This window comes from Pholcus phalangioides, unplaced genomic scaffold (assembly GCF_987345545.1).
Source record: "Pholcus phalangioides strain wild (caught in Gottingen) unplaced genomic scaffold, Ppha-v1.0 ptg000001l_1, whole genome shotgun sequence".
Taxonomy (NCBI): domain Eukaryota; kingdom Metazoa; phylum Arthropoda; class Arachnida; order Araneae; family Pholcidae; genus Pholcus; species Pholcus phalangioides.
This window is the reverse complement of record NW_028301594.1, coordinates 26800252-26821232: the sequence shown is the minus strand read 5'-3', so window position 1 is coordinate 26821232 and position 20981 is coordinate 26800252. Positions and strand designations below refer to the sequence as shown.

At 38.1% G+C, this 20981-nt stretch overlaps 1 protein-coding gene across 1 annotated transcript in view; it reads left to right on the top strand.

Annotated features, from left to right (window-relative positions):
* The first annotated feature begins 3756 nt into the window (after positions 1–3756).
* The window catches only part of LOC149090230 (protein Gawky-like), a 50745-nt gene continuing 33520 nt past the window's right edge, over positions 3757–20981 (top strand). The window contains exon 1 of the mRNA XM_089233055.1: positions 3757–3989. The gene's annotated coding sequence lies outside the window, so the exon portion shown is untranslated. The remainder of the gene's footprint in view (positions 3990–20981) is intronic.

The window sequence follows — 20981 nt, the reverse complement described above, 5'->3', positions numbered from 1 at the left end:
TTATAAATATAACTTTCATACATAAATTTATTATTTAATTTTTATTCACACACACCGAGTACAAATTATGCAAGAAACACTCTCCTGGTAATAAACAATCTTATATTAAAAAGTAAAGTTTTATTTCAAAATCCACTTGAACAACAGATATTGTGAATTATATTCTTAATTCTCGAAATTTTCTTGAAACGATTGTCTTTTGTTTTGTGAATAGACAATTACGCTTGGTGTATCTCAAACACGCGTTAAATTATTCTGAAATTTCTCAACATTTCCTTGTTTTATAATCCACGCAATAAAATCATGTGTGAGCATCGTGCTCGATTATGCCGATTTCATTCATCGCATCGCAGCATTATATATTGGTCAATATTTACAGTACGGAAAAGGAAAATTTAATATGCATTTGATTCGAGATAGTAATACTCTTTTTCACCTCTCTATCTTCTCCTCCATTGAAGTTGTTTACTTCTTTATTTGAAAATGATGCAATTCACTGCCATATCAAGTGGATTTTTTTGCCTTGGGGGTTTTTTTTTTCGATGACAAATATCTTCGTAAGGCATTGACGTATGCACCATCGGCGATATCGTGAATTTTATCTGCGATTCAGTCCAAACCATCTGATTTAAAAGGGAACGGTATTCTGTGGATTCGGCTTTCAAGCATTGAATTAATAAAGATAATAAAAACAATGTTTATATAAAACAGATTTAATTTATGAAAATTAAAAGGATATTTACCACGAGAAATTCCAAAATTCTTCTAACTTCGCTGCACCCCTTAAGACATATTAAAATTTGATGTTCCTAAAGTGACATGATACACCGGATGAGAATCATTATCCTATATAAATAAGGACTTTCAGTGAATACTTCTAAATTCTACATTTTTGGATCTTTCCACTCAACGGCAGTAACCTGAAATCCAGCGGATTGGGTTCTACGTTTTAGCGCCCCCCCTCCCATCCCGCATATTTTTTTTACATTTTCTAGTGAATCTATAGTGTAAAACAACCATAGGCGTAAGCAGAATTTTCCGGGGGGGGGGGGGGAGTTACGTTTTTCCCTGCAAAATCTCGGCTTGAGAAGGTGTTAGAACCCCAAAATCGCCCCCCCCTTTGCGTACGCAATGAAACCAGCATTTCTCAACCTATAATCCGCGGACCACCTATGGACCTCGAAGTTGGTACATGTGGTCCGATATAATTTAATTCTAATTTAATTAAAAATCACATCAAAATACAAATTATATTGAAATTGCTTGGAGTATAAATTGATTTTGCCAGTGTTATTTACACACACATTCGGTAGAAAATTGCGCATGGTGATAGGCCGGAGTTGTGCTTGGTTTAAAAGAAAAGACAAGGCCGGTGTTCCCCATAAGTTCCTCTTCTCGGGTCCCAGGGCAAATATGAATTTTTGAGGTGTCCCGCCCTTGTATATAGTGTTGAGGCAGAGGCCTTGCTCTCTAGGTCCCTTCTATGCACACACGTACTCTCTAGGTCACTCACTTAAAGGCCAGTCGTAGTCCAGGCTCTGTCCCTGGTGGGATGTAGAGGTCACTCACTGACCTGGTCCCTTGCTCTATGGACAGGGGCAGAAAAAAAATATCTATCCTTGCTGGACCTATTTTTAGCACCCCTTGCTCACGTTTTTTTTCTCTTTGTTCGATATACCTTTTTTTCGTCCTTTCAATTCGGATTTGGTGCCTATTCTCAGAAGCGGATTAAGGTCGGTTGAGGCCCCGGGCGTAGAAGAAAATATTTGGATATTTGGGACCCTTAAATTGGAAAAATGTGTAAAGTTGTTGTTTTGCGGGGCCGCCCAGGGCGAGTGCCGGTGCACCTGTCGTTAGTCTGCCTCTGTCTGTGGTAGAGCGGTGCCAAGTGCGGCCACGTGGCGCAACAGCCACCACGTCTCTAGATCAGTCAGTCTTTTGGTCATTCAACATCAGAGGCGTACGCGGACGTGTGTGTGGTTGTAGTGGGGAGTCATAGTTTTACCGCCTAGGGTACTCAGTGGGCCTGTTCCCCCCCCCACCCCAAGCTGACCAAAATTGAAAAGAAAATGTAATATTTCGGTGAAAAAATTGAAATGTTGAAAGAAAATACCCTTTATATACTAAATTAACCAATTTCTGTTAATATTAAAATGCTTTTTGAAGGGGGATAACCAGACCCGTAACTACGCTGTGGCAAACGAGGTCATTGCCCCATTGGCCCCGAGTTCAATTGGGCTCCACAAAAAATGCACAGTCATTTTACATAATAATAACCCTTTCAAGATTCCCCCCCCCCCAAGAAAAAGTCTGCCCAGGGGCACCGAGAAGGCACGCTATGGCCCTGGTGGTAACTCAAAATTTCTCGGAAGAAAACTTTTGTGCCCCCCAAGACTTTCGTGCCCCTTCCAAAGATCAATCTTGCGTGCGCCCCTGATTCACATTCTTGCAAACTCTTTAGGAATACTCGAGACCACACTAGTTTGGTCTTTGTGTGATCAAGTCCCTCGTTTTCTATTCTGAAGGGGATTCATGGTTTTACCGCCTGTGGGCTTTTCAAATTTGGCCACCCTTCTACTGTTTTATTAATTTTTTGGCCACTCATATTCCTCAAATTTGACACCTTGGGCTATAGCCCGCTTAGCCCATAGTAAATACGCTACTGATGTACAGAGCCGCAACTAGATGGGAGCAACTGGGTCTGGCCAACACCCCCTCTTCTTTAGGGGGTGTTGGTCTGGCACCTCGGGCGCGGGATCCGAGAGGGAAGAAAATTTCACCTATTAACCTCTCCTTAAAAATTACAATGGGGGGCGCCAAAATGCGTCCTTGCCCACAACACCAGCTATAGCAGGTCATACATATATTCAGTGGCGGATTAAAGTCGGTCGAGGCAACGGGCGCAAAAGAAAATAATGGGCCCCTTAAATTGGAAAAACGTGTGAAGTTTGAGTTTATAGAAGTCGGGGGCACCGGGCGCGCGCCAGCCGTTTTAAATCCACCTCTGCATATATTCTATAAACCTTGGATCATACCATCTGCTATAGCTTGTGTAGGCTTGCCCCGGATGACCAAGCATCTAGTTACGACCCTGCTGATATGGGCTATGCTTAAAATACGAAGGCAGATAATTTTTTTTGGACCCCAGGGCAGGGACATTCGAAGTATTTCATATCTGTGGGTGCTCGACTTGAGTTTAATGTAGAAAAATTTGATCCGTAAATTAATTCTGGGGATGCTTGGGCGCTCTACGCTACTAACAGCACAACGCCACTGGCTGTGGGCACGTGCCCCAATTGCCCATGCGAGAAACTGGCCCTAAACTGTTCGAGACGGCTCTATAACGTTTTTTTTTTTTAACTCTTTTTCTTCATTTATGGATTTGTAAAACAATCAATATGGTTTCACCATCATCTTCAAAAAAGAAATGGAGAAGAGATGTTACATCTTTTCTATTCATCATCCATAAACATACGCCATCTTTTCCATGTGTAGAAAAGGTTGTTTCCGGGTCGTTCACGACGAAAAAAAAAAGTTATTATTGTAAACACCATTTTTTTTTCTTCTGTTTAAAAAATATTATTCGGATCAATCGGCGATAACTTGCCACGTATGGCACCCCTCGCGGGCAGATAAGATCCCCCCCCCCCACCCGGGCCTTCTCTCCCTCAAGTCGCCAACATCGCGGGGAAACGACGCCTACCAATCAGAGTGTAGCATTTTGGTAGGGGTTTATCGTTGCCAGCGTGTTACAACAGAACCCCAGCCAGTTAACAACAACCGCCATGTTTATGTGCTGAAGAGAGAGAGAGAGAGAGATTGTTGAAGAGAAGAGAGAGAAAAAGAGGGAAATGACAATTAGAGTAATAACAATAATATGAATTTCAACAATGTGAACTCGTCCTATTAGATATCAGAGCATGGTTTTATTATTCAATCACCTGTTGGAAATAATTCGATGAGACGTAATGTGAGAAGACATTATTGCGGTGAGTATTTCTCTCATTATTATTATTATCGGGGAAGGAATAATCTCTCTTCTCCCCTCACCGGCTGGCTATCGGTGTGTTCATGCGCAGTTGGGCATATCTTAGCCATTTTGTTTGGGTTTTTATAAATTTTGTTGGGCTTGTTTTGCTTTTCTTTGGGGGTATTTATTGCGAAGTAGATTTTATTAACCATTGTTATGGTTGGATGATGTTTTTGATTATAAAGAATTGAAATGGTAGTTGGGATTTCACTTCTTAGATATGCACATACAGTGTGTATCAAAAAAGTATGTAACATCTGTGCTTCTCGGCCTGCGGCCACCCACCCTTGACCTAGTCAGTGTTTATCTGTGGCTCCAGAAAACGCGTCCACGAAAGAACCATTTATAGAGCATTAGACTCGGGAACTACATCGATAACGCGCCAGCATGGCTCGACGTACAGTTTGAGAACCACTGCCATACATGCTGAACCCACGGCCTATGGGCCAGATGTTGAAAGCGATTCCAAATCTAATTTTGTGAAATGAACTGAGCTGTATGTCACCAAAGTGACCCGTGGTACAGCACTTGAGTGGTCCATGACTAATTCTCAGATCACTCAAGTGGCCTGTGGCACATTCCCAGATCACGCAAATGTGAGGCGACATATTTAAAGACTATTGTGTGACCTGCGACACAGTTACAGATCACTTAACTGACCCACAGCACAGTTCCAGATCCCTTAACCAACCGGTGGGACGTTTAAAGATCACTTAACTGAGACCTACAAGACCTTTAGAGATCACTTTATAAGATCACAGCTTATTTACAGACTATTAAATGACCTGTGGTAAAAGCAAAAAATTATGAGAATTGTCCAGAGGGTTAGAGGCATGTTAGCCCTGCCTTTGGAGGTTCATGGTTCAGATCACTTAAGTAACCCGTGGTGTGGTTCCATATCACTTGAGTGGTCTGCGGTGCATTTCTTAATTACTCAAGTCACCTGCAGCATATTCTCAGATCACACAAATCATCCGCAACATAACATATTTCCAGGTAGCACAAATGGCCCACAACATATTAGAGGTCATTGAGTGATCTGCAGCGCACTTCCAGATCATGTAACTGACCCACAGGGTATTTCGAGATCATATAACTGACCTTCAGCTTATTTACAGATCACCACGGCACAGTTCCAGGGCACTTAAATACCCAGTGGCACATTTTTAGAAAACTTGGGTGCCCTATGGTACACTCCCAGATCACCTTTCACATGACACAATTCACATCACCTATACGAATTTCTTAATTTATGGTCCGCGACGAGACAGCTGGTCCGCAACAAAACTTGATTATTTAATTCTAACTGGGTGAAAAATTATTAAATTATTGTGATTTATATGTCATTATTGGTTAAAATACAAAATGAGACCTTTGTTCTTAGAATAACCATAACTCATTTGGAAATATTGGAAATTGTGATCATAATGACAGGATGTCGCTAATTACAACAAAAAAAAAAAGATTTTTGTCAAACTCTAATTTTTTCCAAAATTGCTGAATGGATGGTGAAAAAAGCTGCTACAAATTGCAGTAAAAAAATATATATTTCATGAAAGAAAATTGATTCATCATGCCTTGTGATTGTATTTCATCAGGAAAAATATGGGACATTGAATTGTTCCCATAAGTAGACAAAATCGCCAACTGTAAAATTTCTGAATAATCACCAAGGGGTGAGAAGGTGCTACTAGAAATCGCAGTGAAATTAAACTGCAATTAACCGAAAAAAACATATTTTATGAACTACAAAATTATCTTCATTCTCGATTTCAGTAAAGATGATGAATTCAAATTAGGGGGCAAAGAACATGCATACTCAATGTATTTAATGGTATATATATATATATATATATATATATCATTTTTAGTGCATTTTCAAAGCCGGGAGGGGCAACGGTCCCCCTGACACCCCCCCCCCCAAATGATGGGCCTGGACAAGTCGGAACACAAAAACTATGTAGGGGGGTACGAGAATGTGGTCACACTACTGATAATATGTGGTAAATTAGGGTCAGTCATTGTTTCAGACATTTTCCTGTTTCCTGGTCCTGGGTACCGAAAGATTGAGAAACGCTGGTATATACCATTTCTATGGGTTTGATATAATTACATTTATTATCCTCTTGATTATAAATATTTCAATTGGAAATGCATCAAATAACTTCCTGATCTCAACTATTGTTTGTGATGGATATTTCAGCTGATTGTTTGTCATGTTGGTTATCAATCATTTATTTGACACATAAGGGTTCTACACGCTGAAGAAAAGTGGTTCACATGATTCTCTTGTTTGATGTTAATTAGAAGATAATGTTTGAATCTTTAGCACAGGGCTTGACAAATAAAAGAAATTTCAGGCGGCAACCAAATTTCCTAGAATAATTTAGCAATCGCATATGGAAAATTGTAGGTGCCAATACAGATTTTATAGTTGCGTTGGCGACCTGGTCAAGCCTTGCTGTAGCATGATTGAAATTTTGGACAGCTGGGAATGTGTTTTTAACTTCGGTCTGTCACTGATGTTTGAGTATTGTAATTTAGACAATGTTATTCGAAACTTACAAGAAGTTTAAAAAAAAGATATATATCTCTCTCTTGTATCAGTGCAACTACTTGCAGGGGCAAAGATGGCACATGCCCAGGGATTAGTTCCTTTTGTATTCTAGACACATCTCACATGTCTTCTTCTCCCTTTGCCTTAAAGAAGACTGCATATAAGGAGGGCCCCCCCCCCCCCCTAAAATTTTCACATTTGTTCATTTGGCCTGAACTTAAGAGGAACATGCCCAGTCCCTCTGTACGTAATGGTTACAAGGCACTAAAATAAAAATTTTTGTTATACTCAGATGTTCAGAAAAAGATTGGTGTGGTGTCATATTGGTGGTTCTTGCTTGGTGAGGAGGCATATGACTTCCTATAGCTTTGAGGTGTTCTAGAGTGGTCATAGATGATAATTTAATAAGCCATGGCAGAAAATTAAGGGCTCTCACAGAGATCTGATGTGAGGTGTGATGATCTGATCATAAGTGAAATATGGATGCATAAAAAGTGACTACTTTAAGAATCTAGTAGAATAACCCCTATAAAACTCCTTACAAGAGCAAGGACATACACATGCCCTACTTTTTGGGAGAGAGATCAGAGAGTGCATGTAGGGATTATGAGTTATCAACTTTCGTTGTATCTTTAAATCAGAGCTTGAAAAATCTCTGGGTTGTTGTGACAATTAAAAAATTGGTGCTGTTGCCGAACTTTCATCTTGGATCATTGAATTAGAGTCAGAACAACACAAAAATTTTCAAATTTGTACCAACATCGAAAGGGGCTGCGAGTCTTGTAAGATTCTGAAAAAATATTATTTTAGACCCTTTTGCTCGGAAAAAAAGTGTTTGACTCCTAAGAAGTTTATGTGGAAGTTCCCCCCCCCCCCCAATTTTTCAAGCCCTGTTTTAAATTGATCAAAGCGTCAAATATTTTCTTCTATTTTAGATTATCCAAGAGTATTACATAATTTTTGATCACTTTGGAGGGGAGGGAGGGGGCACCTGCCATCTATGCCTCTGCATCATAAGGAAGCTGATAGGTGTACCACAGGGGTACCGGAAACTATCTGTGTTATAAAAAAATGTATGCTGTAATTTACTTGGAAATCAATTTAATAAGTAAAAATTGCCTCGCTCCTATATATTGCAGATGGTTGGATGAAAGAGATACGAGTAAAAAAAAGGGCCAATAAATACTGGTGTATGAAATTTTCTGTAAGAGGCGTCTGTCTCAATTATAATGATGAACCCTTTTTTGGCGTTTTACTTTAGGATTTTTTTCAGATCGATAAATATTTTTTATGATGTAATTTTATAATTTTGGTCACTTTTTGTAGTTAGGTAAGAAAAATGTGGGGAAATTGATCGAGCTCTTATATAAATAGATACTGAAATGATTTTCAATCTTCTCTAACAATTTTGTTAAATGTGTTTTTCAAGAATTGTTCATGTACATTTCACTCAGAATTATGAGATATAGATGACAAAGCGGAATATCCTGAAAACTATGATGTATGTCGCAGGTGAATCTGCAAAAATTTCAAGAAAAGTGTTGGAAACAATGTTATGGGAATTTTTACCACAGAAACACATTTCCAGTCAGCTGAGGGCTCTGCAGAACAATGCTAAACATTCTGCTTTGGCGGGGGGGGGGGGGGTTGTAGGTAGACTATTTTCACGGTATTCATTACAAATACAAATCTTAGAGGCTCACAACAACCTGAAAGCACGTATAAGTGGTCAGTTCTCAATTTAAAATATTTTTAATTGGATGGGACATTCTCATTATGAAATAAAAAAACCTTACTAAAGTGAAGTCAAGTTGAACAGATGTACCCACCAGGGTTCGACCAATCCCAAGTACCGCTGCCTAAAATTTCCCCCTTGATCACTAAATTGAGGGCTAAGGTCAGCACAAAATTTTCAGAGTTCATGTTGGCACATTTGCTAACGTGGTATGTTTTTTTTTCATTCCTTGAAACAGTGGTTCCCAAAGTGTGAGTTGTAGCTCGTATGGGGCTCGCAAGGAGTTGGTGTACTAATGTGTGCCCATTCAGTGCGTTGACATGATTTTTCTTTCCAGACTTTTGGGGAGTCGCATTCCAAGCGACAAGGAAGCCATGAGTGGAAAAATTTTGAGAATCACTCTCTGGCCTAAAATATACGACCAATGAACACATTTGTTGAAAAAAAAAATTTATATTATACATTTTTTTTTTTGGCCACGTTTGGAAAACCAAGCTTATTCTGAATTGTGAGAATTTTCTCAGGAGTCCTTCAGATTAACTTACCCATGAACCCAGTTTGCAAAACATCTCATGATTTTTCGGTTCTTTAAGATAATGTGTTCGGATATTTGTTTGCAGGTTGGAAGTGGAGTGTGCAGTTATCATTGATAATGATAAAAGTATTGAATTAAGCTATGTAATCTGTCATAATATTTCTATGGTTTGGCTCTTTTTCCCCCTTTCCAACAGAAATGGCTCTGTTAAATGGGGACTTTCATGAGCATAGATAAATTATTCCATTGTATTGATTGCTGGTGATATCTGTAATAGAGGTAAACACTGTTATAAAAAGTGGATCAGCTGATAATAGACAAGGGTTTTATGATGATGTGTACTTCTAAAAAAGTCTACGACGTGTAAAATTATTGTATTTGCGGTTTGAAAAGTGCCAAATCATTTAACCCTGGGGGTTCTTAACCTTTTTTCAACCGTGACCCAGAACATGATGAATTTTGCGACAGTCTATTTTTAATTGGAAAATTCTTATTAAATATTTCTGATTAACAAAATTTTTAGTTTTTGAAATAAGTGAAACCAATGTGACTTAACAGGTGGGCCAACGGAGCTGGAGTCCAAGCCCTGAATCAACAGGGTTCGTACAGTCCTTGAAAAAAAAGTTCATTTTCAAGTCTTTAAAGTCCTTGAAAAATTATTGCATTCCTTGAAAAAAATGATTCTCGAGTGCTTGTGCTTGAAAAAAAATTATTTTGTGTGAATTTCTTCCTTCAATTATTGTTTCCCTTCAACTCAATCACCCTCTAAATCATATTCGACTGGGGCAAAAATGTGTAGAACTATGGTACAATAATTCTGTGATAATGTTCAAAACAGGACATATGGTCTCGCATTCGTATTTCTATGCTCAAAAAGATGCCTAAAATCTGGCAGCAAAACACTGCGCTTCAGATATTGCTTCAAAATATTTTAAACTATTGAATGTCAGTTGCATGTATGTCGGCTGGCCATATTTCCTGATAAAAATACGGGAAAATTGCCAATTGCCACCAAAAATTATAACAAAGGTAAGCAAAGTTGCCAATTATTGCTAAAATTGCCAAAAAAAACACCACCAAAGGCAGAAAATAAATCACCATTGAATTTGAAGCAGCATATTTAATAAATGGATTCTATGGGGAAAGAACATTTAACATGACAATATTTAAAAGGGGCGCGGTATCCCGGTCGATAAGATACTCGCCTATAATACCAAAGGATAATTTTGTGTGATGACTCCCCAAAAATACTGTGTATGAAATGAGGGCCTTTCAGAAATGCATGGGTCCCAGCTCAGTTGACTGACATATTTAAGATGCCTTGAAACCATCAGTTCAACAAAAGGATTTATAAGGGGGGCTTCACCCAAATTAGATTATGAATCTCCGTTCCCCGACCTGTGGGGGGGGGGATCTCTTCCGTTCCCGGATTTTTAATCGCAATGATAAAATGCTATACAGTGTTTCAGATTATAAACGTTTTGATGATCAGAGTTTTGTGTTTTACCTTTTTTTATAGGTGGTTCTGTATATGTTAGGGTAGAATTATAGTTATCGATGAGATGTGGTAATTTTATTATTTATTATTACCCCTTTCTGTTAATTTTCTGGTGACCGAATGATGGCAAAATAGTGCAACGAAAATGGTTTTTTTTTTTTCTTCTCCTTCTGTTCTCCACATTAACTGATTTCTCCGTGGCTGCAGCTCCTCCCACCTTGCATTGCCCTCGCTTGATCACGTGACGGATTTGCCGTCGCCATGCCACGGTAGAAAAGTCGATCAGCAGCACTGCGTGACGGGAAAAGGAAGATGGCGGAATCGACTCCATAGAAGTAGTTGTTGGGCAAGGGAAAGGGAGTTTGAGAGCAATTTTAACAAGTAACGCACAGGTTTGACGGGTTGCTTGGCCACAAATCGCGTGCTTGGCTCCAGTTTTTTTTTTGTGTGTGTGTGTTGCACCCCTTTTTTTTTTGTTTTGACTAGGTTCTGCTCTTGTGCCATTTGGTGCCACCTTCTCTCGACTTTTTTTTTTTTTTGTATAATATTTTCTGGAATGGACAGTTTATGGTTGAAACGTTTTGTTTGCGAGAGGAAAATAGGCCGTTTAAAAAGCCGTGGTCGGTATTTTCTGACCGTTCGAAAATTGTTCTCAGTCTGGTTTTGATTATGACCAAAGCTTGTCTGAAATATGAATGCTAAATCCGATTGTAAATCATGGTCTTTGATTTTATTCACTTTATTGCAATTCGTAGTCGAAACAACGTTGTTATTTTGTCGAATGGCAAATAGTTGCTGCGTCCTAGAGGCAGCTCTCTAGGACATTCGCTTTCCTCTTTTGCAGCGAGTTTTTAATCCTTTATCTACTGACGGTACTGTGAAGTACCAGGTTGGGAATTTGTTATCTACTGGATAAACTAATTGCTTTCAAAAATACTTGTTTTTTCTATCTTCAATCCTCATCCCCCAATTAAAACAGGATTGGAAAGATATTTTATTTTTTTTTAAATGGATGTTAAATAATTAGCATATTTTGGAGTGAAACAGTACAGCAACGCATCAAGTTAGTTAATTAGAGGGGGATTTTTTTTTTTAAAATCAGTTAAAATGGTTAAGTAATAAAATTTGTAGTTTTTGCCTTTTACTGATATTTACAAACAGATAAATCTTGGTTAGAAAAGTTGAATAATTCTTAACCTTGAATTTTATTTCCAATACTCTGAATTCGATGCGATTTTATGGATCTCTGTACACGTAAAATTTCAGCAAATGACGCTGACAAGTAATCGACTCTTTCTAGAAAAAAAAAAGTATTGCACTTTCTCATTAGGGGCCGTTCAAGTATTACGTCGTAAGCAAATTTTTGGCCATTTTTTACCCTTTTTCCCAGCAAAATTTCGGCATCAGCTCTGCCCCTCTGAATCCTAACGCATATTGGTGGGATCAGAGACTTACCCACACAGGTGGGGGTATGGGGAGGGGGCTCATGCCCACCCCCCTTACAATCAAAAATTCATTTTTTAATGCAAAAAAATTTTTTTTTAATTGAAATTTTGGAAGAAAATACCTTTATGTTGTTATAAATTTCTGTTAATTTCAATGTTTGAAGGGTAAAAACATAAAATTTCTCTTTAATAAATTCATTGCGACCCACCCTCTAAGCCATATAATGATAAATCGCATAAAGGCGCATGGACCAAATATGGCCCTGGGAGTTATCTGATGCGGCCTGCCCTCCTCAAACTAATTTTGTAAAAATGAACTAAGCGGCACATTTTCAGATCACTTAAATGACCCGGACACAGTTCCAGAACACTTAAGCGATCCGTGACCCATTTAGAGATCAATTGAGTGACATGTGACGTAGTCTTAAGTGGCCCCTAGTGCGGTTCTACATCACTCAAGTTACCCGCAGCACATTCTCAGATTGCTTAAGTGATCCGCGGCATATAATTACGAATCACTTTAGTGATGCGTGGCACAGTTCCAGAGCACTTAAGCGGCCCGGACACATTTCCAAGTCACTTGGATTAGCGAAACATTTAGAGATCACTAAAGTGGTTCTGTAGGGCACTTATCAATAGGGGGGGATGTTACTTCAAATGCCCACAAATTATCGAAAGGTTTTTCTCGTTTTTTTGGCGCAGCGAGTAAGATGCCATTAAAAATATTTCATATTTTTATAAAAGGTGGTTGATGACTTAAGCAATATCCAAACCCCCCCCCCCGTCATCAAAAGTCAGCAAATCGGGACCCCCCCCCCCCCATCGATGCTGACGTAATACTTCAATGGCCCCTTACAGGCAAGCCCTTCGTGAATCCGGTTTCTCAGCAAAACTCGGCTATTCAAAAAAACGTGAAAGCAAGCATCTGGTGGGGGGAGGGGCCTACCTTATTGCGGGAGCAGGCGCTATAAAGTACGAATTGTACCAATGAAGTACTGAAAAAAAACCTGAATCGCAAAGGGTTAAGGAAAAATTATGGTGCTATTGGCACATAGGAAGCTGGCCTTTCGGACAGATTTTGGTGAACTACAGTACATACAAAAGTTTCATCGTAACTATTTCACTTTTTAGTGGGATAATTCTTATTTTTTTTATTCCGTTGTGATTAATAATTATCACAAAAATCAATTAACATATATTCCCTGTCTAATCAAGTATCTTCGTCCGAGTACCTCCTAATTGTTGCTTTGTCAAGGTGCCCCCCCCCCCCTTCATGTTGGAAATGAGCCTTGGTGAAACGATCTACTTATTCTGAACCGAGGAGCTGATAACAAAAATAGGTAGGAATTTGGTGACTATTGAGTCTCCAGGACTTATGCTCTCCAGCATCCAGCACAATGACTTGTTTTTTTTAAATAATGTCGTAAATATGCCTTAGCAATTTTTTTCCCTTGCCTTTGTTGCAGCTTTTCCTAGCAATTCTTGCAATAGTTAGTTATGAATTATCTATCGTCTATTCAAAAGAAGTAAAATTTTGAATTTTGCCAGAACATGTTTAAAAAAAAAAATCTTTGTAGTAACAATTTCAATCTGAAGAAAAAGAAGTCAGACACCTGTTATATTGATGGGGGAAGATCCAGTTCCTGTGTCATGCTGATAATGGGGAAGACTGGTCAGTTTGTCTTATCACTGCAAACGCCTACTTCCTATGATCACAATGCTTCTGACTGGCCCCATGGGGTATGAACCTGTTTCCACTTTTTTTTAGATCCCTTTGGAATTATGTTTTTTCCCTCTTTCCCTGTTAAGGACCAAGATGTGTGAGAATGAAGCATTGTTCCCTTGTTGGATACAAATTGGTGATAAAGAGAAATAACTATTTCACTAGAGGATTTAAAGATTTATTTTTTGATCTTGGCAACAGCTTTGTCCAATATTCATAGTTCTGAAATCACACTGAGCCTCTCTCCTCAAGTGCCCCCCATCAAGCTTCAGATACTTACAAGGGATTTACGTATTATTCTCCAACCTGTGTGTTTTTTGTCGAATTTTAATTGCATACCAAGGTGATTTACACATCAATCATGCCTCATACGTCCAATAACATCTCTCTCTGTATCGCACCTGTTGGGAGATAATAAAAGAAGCCCTATAAAACCTTTATGAAGTTTTTAAATTTCATTCCATTTTTAAAAGCGGTTCTAATAAAAATGCGGTGTCCGAATGCTCGTTATGACGGGACTATTGCAATACCATACATTGCACTTCAAGGGAAATAATGATAGAATTTTCTGTACGTGATTGCTTAATTAGTCTCATGAATGACTCAAAATTTTCTGATTTAATTGCAACGTGCCTTTTAGCACAGGAAAAGGGCTTATTTTCCTCCATATATATTTCTATATACTTCTATAAAGGATATAGAAGTCCCGTAAAAGTCGAAAAAACATTTTTTAGAACCGTCTTTCGTGAGATTAAAATCATTCTTGGTTTCCAAGAAATTTGATTGGTGCCTAAAATTTTTTTCGATTTGTGAAGGCCTGAAATAGATGACGGTAGGATAAAATCTTTTCCCATTTTGACCTCGAAATTTCCACGAAACAACTTCATCAGACAGTATTTGATATTTTTTATATTAGATTTGATTTTTCCAATGCATGGCCCGCGGGCCACATAACTTTTGGAGCTTTTTTCTTTCGTGACCCACCGATGAGCATACATAATTATGGAAATGCCGTAAAACAGCTTGATAAAAGATATAATTTCAGATTAATTAAAGAGAAGGAACATTTCCAATTATTTATGAAAATTTATAATCAATGAAGGAAAATAATTCAGAAAATTAGCAATTAATGACACAATTTTAATTGACGAAAAATAATGAAAAATTTCATCATTGAAATCATATTGAATTGTTGAAAGAAATTTCCGGATCGATGAAAATTCATGATTATTAAAAAAACAATTCTGAAAATTTTAATTTCAAGAAATACGTAATTTTAGGAAAAATTTCAGTATCGGAGAAAAATAATTTCAGAATTAAATGATAGAAAATTTCATAATTTATAAAAATTCATATTCCATAAAAGAAATGGCTACAAAATTTATAGAAATTTTATATTTAATGAAAAAAATTTCGGAATAAATAAAATTCTTTAATAAAACTCAGAGAGGGGGCCCCCAATTTGATTCGGGCCCGTGAATTTAAATATTATTTTACAATTTTAAATGTAGCACAGCACAATTTGTTGTCAACATGTTTTTTTATCAGTCGATTCGTAGGTGAAACTTTTATTTTAGAATTTCCGCAACAAATATTTTTAGCCTGATTATGTCCCGATGTTTTTGCTGAAAACGCGATGTTCCGTGATCTTTATGAATTTATTATTTGTTTTGAAGGCAGAACTATTCTTGTGAACACCACGGGCATTGATAGTAACTGTTATAGTTTGGGTATTGCCAATTGACATTTAAAAGGTCGGTCTATTTGACGTCAGTGGTGTTTAAACAAGAGTAGATTCCTCAGTTTGGAATAAAGTAAGAGAAAGAGACAGCTGTTCAATTGTGTATACGATCTACAAGTATATTACTGGCTGTGATAATAAATACGCGGATGCACATTTTGATTCTCAAGACCAAATGGGGAGTGAAGTATCCTGATAAAATCGGTTTGAATGTTCCAAATACATTTACACGAGTCGGAAAAACTCAACTAAATAATTACTTATAATTTTTTTTTTTCAGATTAAAATAAAATCACAATATTTGGGTGGATTCATATCTACAGACACCCTCCGTGTCGTGTCAGACATGACAAATATTCTTTAACATGAAACCAATGAACGTATTAATATCTATCATATCGTTGCTGCGTACGCGCAAGTAGACATTTTTATGAATGTTAAAGAATGTTTGCTGTGTCTGAAACACGACATGGTGAGTGTCTGTAGATGTGAATCCACCGTTAAACGAGTGCGTATTTGGACGTATGAGGCTTTATGTGGTGATTTTTCGTACTTTTGATGGGGGCCTATATTAGTTATCAGTTTGTTAAGGAAGTTCTCGACGGATAATTAGTTTTTATCACCTGCGTCATTATCGATGATAACTTCCTGAATTTTTTTTCTTCTTTACCAGCCGAGGTACCTGCACCGCTCTAGACTGGTTAATGACTTCTTCGAAAATGACTATTTTCTTTCTTTTTCTGTTTCGGCACCAAAGTCGTTCGAAATTCGGTTATGGTATTTATGATGACGAACCAGCATTTTTAGGGTTGACGTGTTATGAAATTGATTAAAATCAGCTGATTGAAATAGCGACGTAGATTTTGTATGATTAGCATTCTTAAGAAGAAAAAAGGGTCAAAATATATTTTATATATATAATTCGGGTGGCGATATATTATAAAAAGGTAATCAAAAGTGGGTTTTCATACAAAGTCAGCCAAATATTTTTCTTTTTTTTCACGCTTTGGAGGAAAAAAACTTGTGCATAAAACATTGTATCACAACATACATCGAAGGCCCAATACTGTTTGAAAGAAAGCATAATGCTAGTGTAGTGGTCTTTACCCTTACTGCTGCTGAAGATAATGAAAGTGATTGCCGTTAGCTGCTAGACAGCGATGACAACGGTGAGCAGTTAGTTGCCCGAGTAACCTTACTCGAAATGTTGATGCTCATTCTGTTCTAGTTTCCGCCCACAATCGTGTGTTCCTCCTGTGCCCAATGAACACAATTTTGCCCATTCATCGACCCAAGACCCAATAAAGTTTTAGGCCTTATAATGATAATCACACAATTTTCTTACTCTACTTCCCCAAAGCAGAATATGCCGAAGTCTCAACAATCAGTACATAGAACAATCAGTACTATTGCAGAACATTTCCAGTCAGCCGAGGGCTCAGTGCAGAACAATGCAAAACATTCTGCTTTGGGGCTCTACTTCAATATTCACACTGTCTCTTCTGCTAATGGTATCATAAACTGTACATGTACAGGAAATGGACGTTAGTGATTCTTACTCACCTAGGTCCCTGTCAACGTTCACCCTAATTGAGGACTTGGATAATCCTAGGTGCCACTGTGACAAAAAAAATTGGTAATTGGCACCTAAAATTTTCTACATTTGCTTTTCAAATTCGAAACCGTGGACATAAAATTTTCGAATTCGTGCCAGCGCATCCACTAACTTGCAAGAGAGTCGCTATGTCCTGAAAAAAGTTGGAAGAATCATTTTTTTTTTCGGGCTGCTTGTTCCCGAGGGGGAAAACGCATTTTTCTGGTACCTAGATTTTATTGCGATTTGTTAAGCCCTGCTCTGATTATTTTTCCATATCCGCGGGCCTATTTTTCTTATGCGCAGTAAGGCAGTCCACCATGTACACCAAGGCTAGACAAATCCCGAGGGCGATTAGAAAATCGGAGTTCGTTACATTGCGTTTTATGGGAAGAACTTGTGGAGGAGTAAAGAAAAAAACATTTAGGACCATGTTTGTTGAACAAAAACCCATGCTTGACTCCATGGCCCCCCACACCTGGAGCAGTGCCCCCAAGCCAGAATTTTTACGGGCCCTTCTATAGTGAATTTTTTGGGGGGGGGGAAAAGATGGTGATTGTCCCGGGCCCTAGAACTGGAGCCCTGTCAGCCCCACACTTGTAGGGGGAGCCAACAAGAAATTTTGGTGGTGCCTCTTTTTTTTTTTTTTTGATTTGTCAAGACCTGATGTGCACCAATAGTGTATTTCGTGATTTTGCGTGCATGAAAGCATTTTGAATGAGCGAGGTCATGAAAAAACTTTAATGATAAAAAGTCTTTGTATATGTATACAGCAGGGGTCTAAAAGGAGCTACTGCCCAGTGAGGCAAACTGGGAAGGAGGGTCAAAAACAGGGGCGTACGGAGAACTTACCTGAGGGGGGGGGGCAAATTTTCTTCCCTAGAAATTTTTAGTTATGACCCTTCAAAAAGCATTTAAATCAACAAATTGGTTAAAATAGCATATAAAAAGTATTTTCTTCAGACATTAATTTTTTTTACCGAAATATTTTAATATTTAGGTATTAATTATGTGGTCGTCTTGGGGTGGAGTACGGGGCCCCCTGTGTGTGCCCTCCCCCGCGTATCTCTGAAATTATCGAATTCACAGTGGGGGGGGGGGCAAAAACGTGTGTTTTGCAGCGTTTCAGAAATTCAAGGAAGGCCAGGATTACACTCTAAAAGTTTAATGAAACTTGAAAAATTCAACCAATAAGCGCATCGTTTACATTCGAGCGAATATAACCAATTATTATGACTTATTCATTGTTTTTTCCCCAAGTTTGGTAAAAGATTTTATTAAACTTTTGTATTGTAATGTCGGTCTTAAGCCAATATTACACTACAAAAATTTGATAAAAGTTCCTTTATAAAACGTGAAAGATGCAACTTATAAGGATATCAATCACATTTGAGCGAATATTATCAATATATTTATTGGTGTTTTTTTTTTTTTCAAGTTTTGTAAAAGATCTTTTATCATAACTTTTATAGTGTAATAATCCCGGCCTAACAGCTCATTATTACACAATATTCAAAAATGATTGGTGGTGGTAACACTGCTATGAGATCATTGTTGCATTCCATGATTGTGTAAGTAATTTTTTTTGTAGACGATAGAAATCCTTGTCACAGATCAAGTAGTTAAGCTGTTCCCAACCTATGCTCTGTGGCCACTCCAGGTTAATGGTGGGGGGAGGGGGGATTAGTAAATTCAGCATATAAAGAGAAGGGGCCACCGTGAGTCAAAAATTGGGAACCACTGGATTAAATAATTTTTTCCGACCGGTGTTCCACGGTATTATTGTACATGCTGTAAACATTTCCATTTTCTCTACATTTGTTATTATTTTTGTATGTACTGGAGAAAAATGTTCGAGTTTGGTTCCGCAGTTGATGGGACAGTAATTAGGAACTATCAAACGCGAACTGAAATGTTGGAAACCTCTGAATTAGACTATGTATGATCCCAACATCAAGACGTGTAGGATTTGTATTGTTAAAGGGTTACCGTTTTCACTCGTGCCTCTGTTGCAAACGTGATAAGTTGAGGAAGGAAATACACACACATACAGAATAAGAAAAATTTGAAATGACGGGGGGGGGAGGAGGGGGGGTCTAGTAAAAATCAATAATACGCCCTCAACACAGAATCTAATTTGGCGTGTAATGTCCCACTAGAAGTCGCCAATTCTAGCTCTTTCCCCCATGTGTTCTTTTTTCATCCTTCTCTATTCCAAACCTCCCGATCATGGCCCGCCAAGCAGGGTTGACTGACTATGCACGAGCGACAGTCGCTGGGCTGCCTGGCGAATTATCCAGAGCTCGGGATTTGGTTGATTCCAACTTCGTCGTCGTTGTAATGGCAGGTAATTTTTTTTTTCTGTAAGTTTTTTTTTGTACACATTTTTATTTCTACGAGATGGGAGCTGTGCGAGAGAGTGAGGAAAAAGAGCGCGTCGGGGCGCCCTTCTCCCTTTGACACCCCTCCACCTCCATCTTAGGATGTAGTAATAACCATGGCTGCCGCTCTTGACGCGACGTCCTGATGTTTAATTAGAGAGCTCATGTTTGTATGAGTTATGCGCGGACGGACAACGTTGCAGCAGCCCAACTTCGTGTGACAGGATGCTTCGCAAGAAATACAGGGGCTCTTTTTCCAATATCACTACCGGGATTTACCATTCGTGCTTTTTCAGGTTTGTTTCAGACTTTTCTCTTCCCGAAAAAATCTCGTAGTAGCTAGCAAACATGGCTGCCGCTGGCTGGTCTCTTCCCACCTCCCCGCCTCTTCTCTCTTTGCTCTTACTCTTCTTTTTTCCCCCCCTCTTCTTTGAAGAATTCTTGCTCTTATTTATCAAAACAAGAGGTGTGTGTGTGGAGGTTGTCTTCCCTGTGTTTATTACCGTGTGGTTATTCTATGATAATAATCATTATTGGAATTAGGATGTTTAGGAGATTGGTGTAGATACAAAAAAAAAAAAGAAGAGGAGAAAGGTCACTCTCTTACATAAAGGTTATTCCCTTTTTTTCACTGGATGCCATGATATGTTGTAGGTCTGAATTTTTGTGGGATTGAGATAGTCACATTTTTGTCAATGATATTGAAAATTTGATTTGATTGGATACAGCAAGGGAAGCTGGGTGTTGAATGAAGAGGATTCAAAAGAGTTGAATGTATACCATTGAGAATACATTAAAACTTCTCTTTGGAGCCTGATATTTTCTGTGTAATTGCTAAATTGGAGTGTAAGGCAAGGGCTTGATAAATTGGAAAAAAATGTCTTTTTTCCTAGAGAAATAGTCCAAAATAATATTTCTTTTAGACTTTTCCCAGACATAGTAACTCTCTTCTATGTTCTGAGGTGCGCTGTTAAAAACTTCACAATTTTCCTGTTCTCATAATGTAATTTAGTAATTGCATAAAAAATTTTAGGCACCAATATCAATTTTTTTCAGTTGTCATGGCAAACTGGTGCCTGAGATTTATGAAGCCCTGGTCTAAGGAAGACATACAAAATTTTCTGAAATCATTACGCAATGTCTTTTTGGGAAGTTTTGAAGTTCTGGTGGAAGAGTAGAACCCCCCCCCCCCCCCATTATTTCTTGAACATAAAATCCATGCTTGGAATTCTTTGACTTTTCCGAGACTTGGGGACCTCTTTCTATGGTAGTAGTCACACTGACTTAATGTTTGATAATTTTGTGCTGTCCTCAGACGTTAAATCAAATTGTCTATTATTATTGTTATTATTATTATACAAATCAATAAAAGATGAAAAGTTACAAAGGAATCGAGAGAATGGTCCATTCTGGTAAATGCTAATAAAATTAGAGTGACAATGTCAAATTCGTGATATGGTGACCTGGCACATGGTCATTTATCACGCCTGAATGTATTCCGTCCTTGAAAAACTGTTCAACTTAAAGCGGTGTGACATGTTTTACTGTATATATTCTCTTCGGAGTAAATTGTTGTTTAATAAAATTTCTGGCTGATTAATAATCACCTTTTTTTTATAAGGATTTTTCTTGTCCCATGGGTGTCTGCAAAAGAGGGTTTTTACTGTTATATGATTCACTACAACAACAAGTAAGAATATGGATGAGAATTTCGTCAATTTAAGTAGAAATGTCTTATGATC